We start from the raw sequence: 8,059 nt of genomic DNA, 5'->3' as shown, positions 1-8,059 counted from the left end.
TTGGAGTCTCATTCACTGCTGGGGTAGATCCCATAATCCTCAATGCATTACTGACTGGGGCCGGTGTCTTGCAATCCCTGGCCATATGTCCTGGCTTTCCACATTTAAAGCACGTAAATCCAATGGCTGGAACCTTAACTGTTGGATTTTGGATAGGCTATCCTTATTTGCTGGCTCTCTCGCTGGTTGATTTCGGCACTCCCTTGAATAGTGCCCTTTCTGGTTGCACTTAAAGGACACCACATTCAACTTGTTACAAACTCCTCCATATTTCTTTCCACATACCTGACAATCTGGAAAAGTTAACCTCAACTGATTCGGTTGATTCGCATTAACTGGACGGTTGCCCTGGCCTCCGTCGCCTGCATTTTGTCTCTTGAAATTAAAATTTCTCCCTGGCTGAAACTTGCCCTTCTTAAAATTTGGAAACTTCCCTGGTTGTGACTGACCTTCATTTCTCTCAAATTTCCTTTTCTTGCTTTCTTTTTCCTTCTGTGACATTTCACTCTCTGTCTCCGCAATCATGGCTTTTTGTACAATTCCTGCATAGGTATCCAATTCAAAAATGGCTACCTTCCCTATGATCCATGGCTTTAAACCTTGCTGGAATCTCTTAGCTTTCTTCCTGTCAGTATCCACATATGACGGCACATACCTTGACAATTCCTCAAACTTACTCTCATAATCCTCCACCGACATATTCCCTTGCTTTAATTCTAAAACCTTCAGCTCCATCTGGTCTTGGAAAAATTGAGGAAAATACTTTTCTAAAAACAACTCCTTAAACCTTTCCCAAGTAATAACATTCGTACCTTCCAATTTCTTCACCATCTCCCACCAATAGGTGGCCTCATTCTTCAGATAGTAACTTGCAAACTCAATTTTCTGTTCCTCCTTCACTTTCACTAAAACGAATGCCTTCTCTATTTCCTTTAACCAAACATTTGCTTCAATCGGCTCTAAGGAACCCTTAAATTCTGGTGGGTTTACTGCCTGAAAAGTTTTGAAAGTTACCTGGGGATTGGTTTGTCTTTATTGTTGTTATGCCAGGTGAACTGTTTGTTAGGCAAAGATTTGAAGAATCTGGGCTATTGCTCGGTCTGTAGGTCCTAGGTTTGCATTCTGGTTTGTATTATCTTGGTTGTTATTGTTGTTGTTGTTGGTTTCTTCATTCTGGGTGTTGGTGCGGGTATTTCTTCTGGGAGCCATTTTCTGTAAAGAATCAAACAACTTATTTAGCTTTTAAATCAAATCCTTTGCATAAAAGAAATTTTTTGTAAAACATGACTATCTCTTTTTGAAAACGGTTGTAACAGTTGAACTAAGTAAATTGCATGCTTCTTTACAGAATATAAACAGTTATGGAAAACAGGGTACCTGGTATCACATGGGTATAACTGGTGCAATAAATAAGGTAAAGTAAAATAGGTGTAGTAAAATAAATGACAATACTAGAAAGGAAAAGGTACTGATATATATAGATCAAAAGTTTTGGGTAGTACAAGCGTAAAGACGCTTCAGAAGTAAAAGCAAAAGGGTACAACAACCTACTCACTAGTCAGCATAGCTAATCTATAAATACAACCCAAAAGTCTACAGATACACACTACACACTACTGTACATACTACACAACCATAATAACACTGCTCAGCATCTCTGTCTCTAAATTTCTGTCTAATGGCAAGTCTGGACCTCCAATCTCCTCAAGCTCCTTTAGAACCCACTTAGCCCACTCCACTAGGAAATCAGGGGTGATGTCCTCATGTGTAGCCTCAACAATCCTCACAACAGCTGCTCTACAAAACACCTGGAGCCTCTCTCTAGGTCGCCTCTCACCACTCCTCACCTCTCTGGTACGCATAATATGTAGTAACTCCTGAATCTGACCCTGTAGGAATCGCTGCTCCATAAGGCAAGCCTCAAACTGATGATATGGGACAGGGTAAGAAGAGAAATGGAAAGGTACTCCTGTAACTGAATGACCAGTAAAGCCTGAATCAGCAGGTGGGGGTCCTCTATTAGTTGGCCTCATACCTGGAGGTGGAATAGCCTGCAATGGTACGGGCTGCAACACAGGTGGAGGTGGAATAGCCAACACTGGTGGAACAACAGGATGTGGATCTGAAGATGGTACTCCAACGGAAGGCTCTGAGTGATCAGCTGATACGGGGATGAAAGAGTTGGTCATCGCTCCTATCTGAAATCATATCGCAATATAAGAATCTCGAACCATGACGCGAATTACACTAATACCTGTTATACCATGGCACTCAACCTCTCGACATTCTATCTTTCTATTCCTTACTTCTAATTCAAACCCTCTACCCATTCCCGTTAACCTAGGCTTGTGTCAGTGATTTATAACCTGTAGCTCTGATACCAAACCTGTAGCGCCCTCCAAACCCGGGTCAGAAGTTTGGGGTCCACACACACACACCTTATTAATAACCTGCTTATAACAATAATAAAGATAACAATAATATGCAGTGACCCTACTTACCAATTACCACGGACCGCAACAGGTTAAAGTATGCACACAAGCCAACCACACTTACTGATATTACAAATGTTCAAATCCCAACTATTCAAACTCAGAACTGAGTAATAAACATTATTACAAACTTTTACACACTTATATTATCCCAAAAAAAGCCTACTAGCTCAACTCGATCAACCTGAACCCCTAGCTCTCGTGCTGGACTGGGGATCCTCGGTACCAACCGGTTCCTTCTTAACTGGAAAAGAACATAAACAATATCGCACAAATGAGCTAACTAGCTCAGCAAGTCATAATGACAAAACTGAGAATAATGATCATCAGGTGAATATGGTTATGATATCAAGTGAACAATGAATTATGGTTTAGAATTGGATATTATATTTTCATTTTAAAAACTAAGGTTAGGCTACTGATCAGTCACGCACTAACCCCGAGCAAAGCATACAGCATTGCTCTAACTACTGGATCCAAGGCACATATTGGCCTAACTTGACCATTATATGGTCTGACCAGGAATCTGGTCCACAATTTTATAAAAATAATCCAATTTAACATAATAACAGAATAAACAGTAATAAGCAATAAACAGAATCATTAACAACATTGGACGTTCAATAATGAAAATGGTTTCAATCTGCATAAGGATCTTTATGGCATTTTCAAAGCATGGATGCTAGGTAGTGAAAGAATTGGATAACAAAGGAAATAATGTTTTAAGGTTTCAAGGATTTGATCTTTCAAAGCATAGGATACAATGATTTGAATATGTAAGTAATTCGGGTGTTTGGTATTTAGTTTGTATGTATTTGTGGAGTAGTATAGTATATTTGTGGTTCTTATCTGGGTACTCAACAATCAATGGTCTAGAAAGAATCAGGTTTACGGCTCAAGGTCAATAATTGGAATCAGGATTTAGGATACAGTGCTTCAAAGCACTTGCAATATAAAACAGAACTATCAATCACTACAATATCTCGAGAAAGTTCAGAACACTTGTCTGGTACTAGCTTATTATACTGCACTCGCTTTCAGTCACGACTGTCTTACTCCTTGACTACCTGTTTCCCTTTCCTACGCCTTGCCTCTTCTTCTCACATATCATAAGCATCTATCAATATTCAACTTATACGATTCTATTCGATACATACTTCTATCTACCCTTCGTTTCACCCAAATCCGATTAACGGATTGAAAGTTACGCAATAAACAAGTAAACATCGAATATATAGACCAACAGTTAACCAACAAGTCACATATAACACATAACAAGTCACATAATCAATGATATAACGTTTATAACGAAGTCTCGGGTCATAAACAGGTTTTCGGATGTTTAAAATGATTTTTAAAATATTTTTCGGAATTAAAACGGATCGTTGGATCAATTTTGGAGTAATAAACAGGGTTCGGTTGGCCAATTCTGGCTTCAAAATAATTTTATGATAATTATCGAGCCTTGAAAACAATATAAAATAATATCTTAACGCTTGAAACTATTTTTCAAAAATTTTTAAATCATTTTTAAATAATTAAATCTAATTAAATAAATAATTAAAATCAATTAATCAATTAATTTTCAAATTAATTGACCAATTAATCAATTAAAAATTAACTGAAATTAATTAACTAATTAATTTAGATTTATTTCTAAATTAAAAATAATTTTTGGAATTAAAATAATAATTTTTGGAATTTTCAAAAATTAAAATCGAATTTTTATAATAAAAATAAATAGGAAATATGATTTTTGAATATTTTTAAAACAGGAATCCTAAATTTGCAAATTCTGTAAACTTCAGGGACCAAACTTCATCGTCCCCAAAAGTCCATGTACCAAACTGCAATTTTACACTCCACGTCGCCAGAAAATACAGGGGTGGCCGGAGAACTCAATTCCGGCACTCTCACCTCACCATCTACTCCAGATTTACACTACACAACACCAGGAATCTATTCGTGCATTCAAAACACATCAATCATCCCTATCCTGGCCGGAAATTGGCCAAGAACATCGCCGGTTTCCGGTGAAACATCGAAAACTTAAAAAGACAACTCCCTTCGATTCATTAATCCTCTGTTAACGAGCTATATACCAATCGATTGAAAATTTCATAAGGAACACAACCCACTATAAATTAACAGCTAATAACCCCTAAATCAAAAAGCCCCAAATTTCAATTGAAAACATTCATACGGTTTATAAACCCTAATTTTAAAATTCGAAAATTAAACCAACTTTTGAGCATGTTATTGAACTCCAAATTAGACGTATGACATATGAAAATCATCAGGAAAATAAGCTCTACAACATGCAATCATCAAATCATTCAAAAAATCATCCGGACAAAAATTCATATTTTTAATAAAAATAATTCAAAAATAAATAAATTTTCAGAAAATAAACCTTGATTTCTGCAGTGATATGGAACACAGAATCTGATAGTACACCCTGAGACCTTCGATTTGGTTACTCCAACTTTTCCAACTGATTTCAATAACACCTTGAAATGGTAGTTTGATTTTCAGAAGGTTTTATGAATTTTGGGTTTTTCTCTGGAAAATTATATAATTAACTGTCTGCAAATAATTTTGATACGAAATAAAATACGTCTATTTATAATTACGGAAAATTAGTATCCCGTTGGATCATTCCAGATATAAAATGGTACATTTATTTATAAAAACTGATCCAAACGGTATCGGTTTTCGGGATAATTATCCAAATCAGTACAATTTGTACTACGGTCTTGGTCTCAGCACCTGGTTACACGTATTGATTTACCGAAATGAATATTGTATCGAAAATGTTGCGCCGGGACCCGCGCAGAACAAACCGTACGCCGGATCGAAAAAGTCGAAACATGGAAAATGCTCGGAATATTACAATTAGGTTAGGAAGGAGTTCTCGGTAGAGTTTCGGGTTCTAAAAACGTAAAAACGGATGACGTCGGTTGGTTCCCGTTTTTATAAAATAGATTTTAAATACCCGGAAAAAGATTTTATAAAATCCATATGATTCCTATAAATTCATAAATCAACATAAAAATAATTAGGAAGATATAACAATTATCTATATTTTATTTTGGACATATAAAAATTGAAATACTCAATTAATAACATTTTTAAACATCCAAACACATTTAACACTTAACAAATAATTCACAGAATAGATACGGAACACATATAATAATTATTTAATAGCAAAAATAATTACACGATATATCCCGAATATTACACCCTTACCTCGTTTTGAAGCCGAGGCTATCTTAGCTGCTCTCTCGGAATTCTTACCAGCCATTGATGAAGCTGGGAAGGACCTGAACACCTTGAATGGAAAAGGAGGCCGGAAAAGGCTAAAGAAATTGCCGGAAAAACTTCTAAGGGAGGAGAGTTGAGATAGGAGGAGGTTAGAGTATTTGAGAAAAGATGTGTGAAATGGAGAATGGTGAGTGTGAATGAAAACACACTCCTCCTACCCTTATATAGGAGGAGAAAAGGGAAAATGGGCCTAGAAAAGCCCATTTTGGCCCAAAGTAAGGAATATTCTGGAATGTTCTACAAGGAATTGAAAGAATTAAGGGAAACTTTCTAGAAAAATCCAGAAACATTTGGAAATTCCATAAAAACCTCAAAAATTCCAGAAGGTTCTAAATTTTTTTTTAGAAATGGTAGACCAGCCCCAGAATTATTGGGCCTGTGGGTACAAGAAGCCCAGATTCAGAAAAAGGCCCAGGTTGGAAAAACATAAACTAGCCCAGGCCCAAAGAAGCCCAGTTAATTAAAGAATTAGGGCCCAAATGCAAAACCCGGATAAACCCAGAAAAATGGGCCCAAAATTTTAAAGCCTAGAAAAAAGAGGCTGCTAAAAACAGGCCCAATAAACGGGGATGGCCCAAGATAGAAGCCTAGGAAATTAGGAATAAAAGGTTGATATCCTGACCCAATTCGATCAGAACTTACATTACATTCCTAATCCAAAGAGTTGAGGTCGAAATTCTGTCGACAAGGGCTAAAGAAAATGGTTATTTCGACCAGGATTTAAACCTATTCGACCAAGAATTATATAGAAATCCTGACCGAAAATCCTGATCCTTTTTTCTTAACCCTGAGAAGATTGTCGACCAGAAAGCAAGGCCAAATCCTGGTCGAATGGATCCTGCCCGAATTTCTATCGACCTGGGCAACCAAGGGAAGTTAATTCGGTCAAAACTAGGGCTCCTGACCGAAAATCCTGACCGAAATTGAAATTTCCTACTCGAAAATTTTCTGCTCGAAAATTCAAAAAAAACAAATATATATATATATGTATATATGAAAATCATGGCCGAAATTCGACCAGGATTCCTGATCGAAGGGACCCTCCTCGAAATCCTGTCGACCAGGGCACAGTAGAGGCTAATTCGACCAGGATCCTGGTCGAACAGGATTCCTGGTCGAACAGGATTCCTGGTCGAACCAGGTATTAAAAAAAAGAAGAGAAAAAAGTGGGAGGAAAAAAGAAGAAAAAATGTGTTTTCTGAAAAAGAATTTTATATTCTGAATATTTCCAGAAAATTAAGGAAGTTCCTTAAAATATTTTCTGAAAAATATTAACATTTTCAGAAAATAAGGAAAAACTCCTGAAAAATAAGGAAAAAATCCCAGAATTAAGGGTAAAATTCATGAAAATTAAGGAAAAATCCCAGAATTAAGGGAAAAATTCCTGGAAATTAAGGAAAAATCCCAGAATTAAGGGAAAAATTCCTGGAAATTAAGGAAAAATCCCAGAATTAAGGGAAAAGTTCCTGGAAATTAAGAAAAAATTCCAGAATTAAGGGAAAAATTCCTGAAAATTAAGATAATTCCTGAATAAAAGGAATGTAAGAAAATCGTTGTAAATGTGTAGGTCGCTCCACACTTTACACAAAAACGATGCCCTGTAAGGGAACAAATGAACATAACTTCTGGGAAACCTAGTCCCTGTTTCCCAAAAGTTGGGGGCAAATGATAGGGAATAAATAAATCATGATTACCTAGTTAATGTTGTATTAATTACACATGATTTGTGTTGCAAGGCCCAATAAGAAGATGTATGATATTTAGACCAAAAAGGTTAACACATTGATCAGGCCTGATGGACCAGATCAAGCCTGATGGAACAAATATGGCCCAAAACCCTGATTATTAATTAATTTCGTAATTAATTAATAAGGGAAAATTGGCTATTGAGAAGAGTCCCAATAAGGACATAAATCCATAGAGATTGACCTCCAAGGAACCTCACAGGATAAGGAATCAGCTTCCTACTTCCTAGGACTCCAAAGTCCATTCTAATTCGGAGACCTGACCACCAAGTCTCCTATACCAAGTCCAATTCAAGGACTTCCAACATCTATATAAGGGGTCTCATCCCCACCAATCAGAACTACATTTTTTGACTTGATCATTGGCAATCAGCAAGGTACGTAGGCATCTTGTTAAGGCAGATTGAGTCACGAAATACAAGAGCAGTCAAATCGAGCCTCGAAGCTCACGTTCCTTAGTAATAAATATAGCAATTATATATCTTAGTTTTTAAT

The sequence above is a fragment of the Apium graveolens genome, chromosome 9 (genome assembly GCF_009905375.1).
Source record: "Apium graveolens cultivar Ventura chromosome 9, ASM990537v1, whole genome shotgun sequence".
Taxonomy (NCBI): domain Eukaryota; kingdom Viridiplantae; phylum Streptophyta; class Magnoliopsida; order Apiales; family Apiaceae; genus Apium; species Apium graveolens.
The sequence above is the reverse complement of the archived record's forward strand: the minus strand, read 5'-3'. Positions refer to the sequence as shown.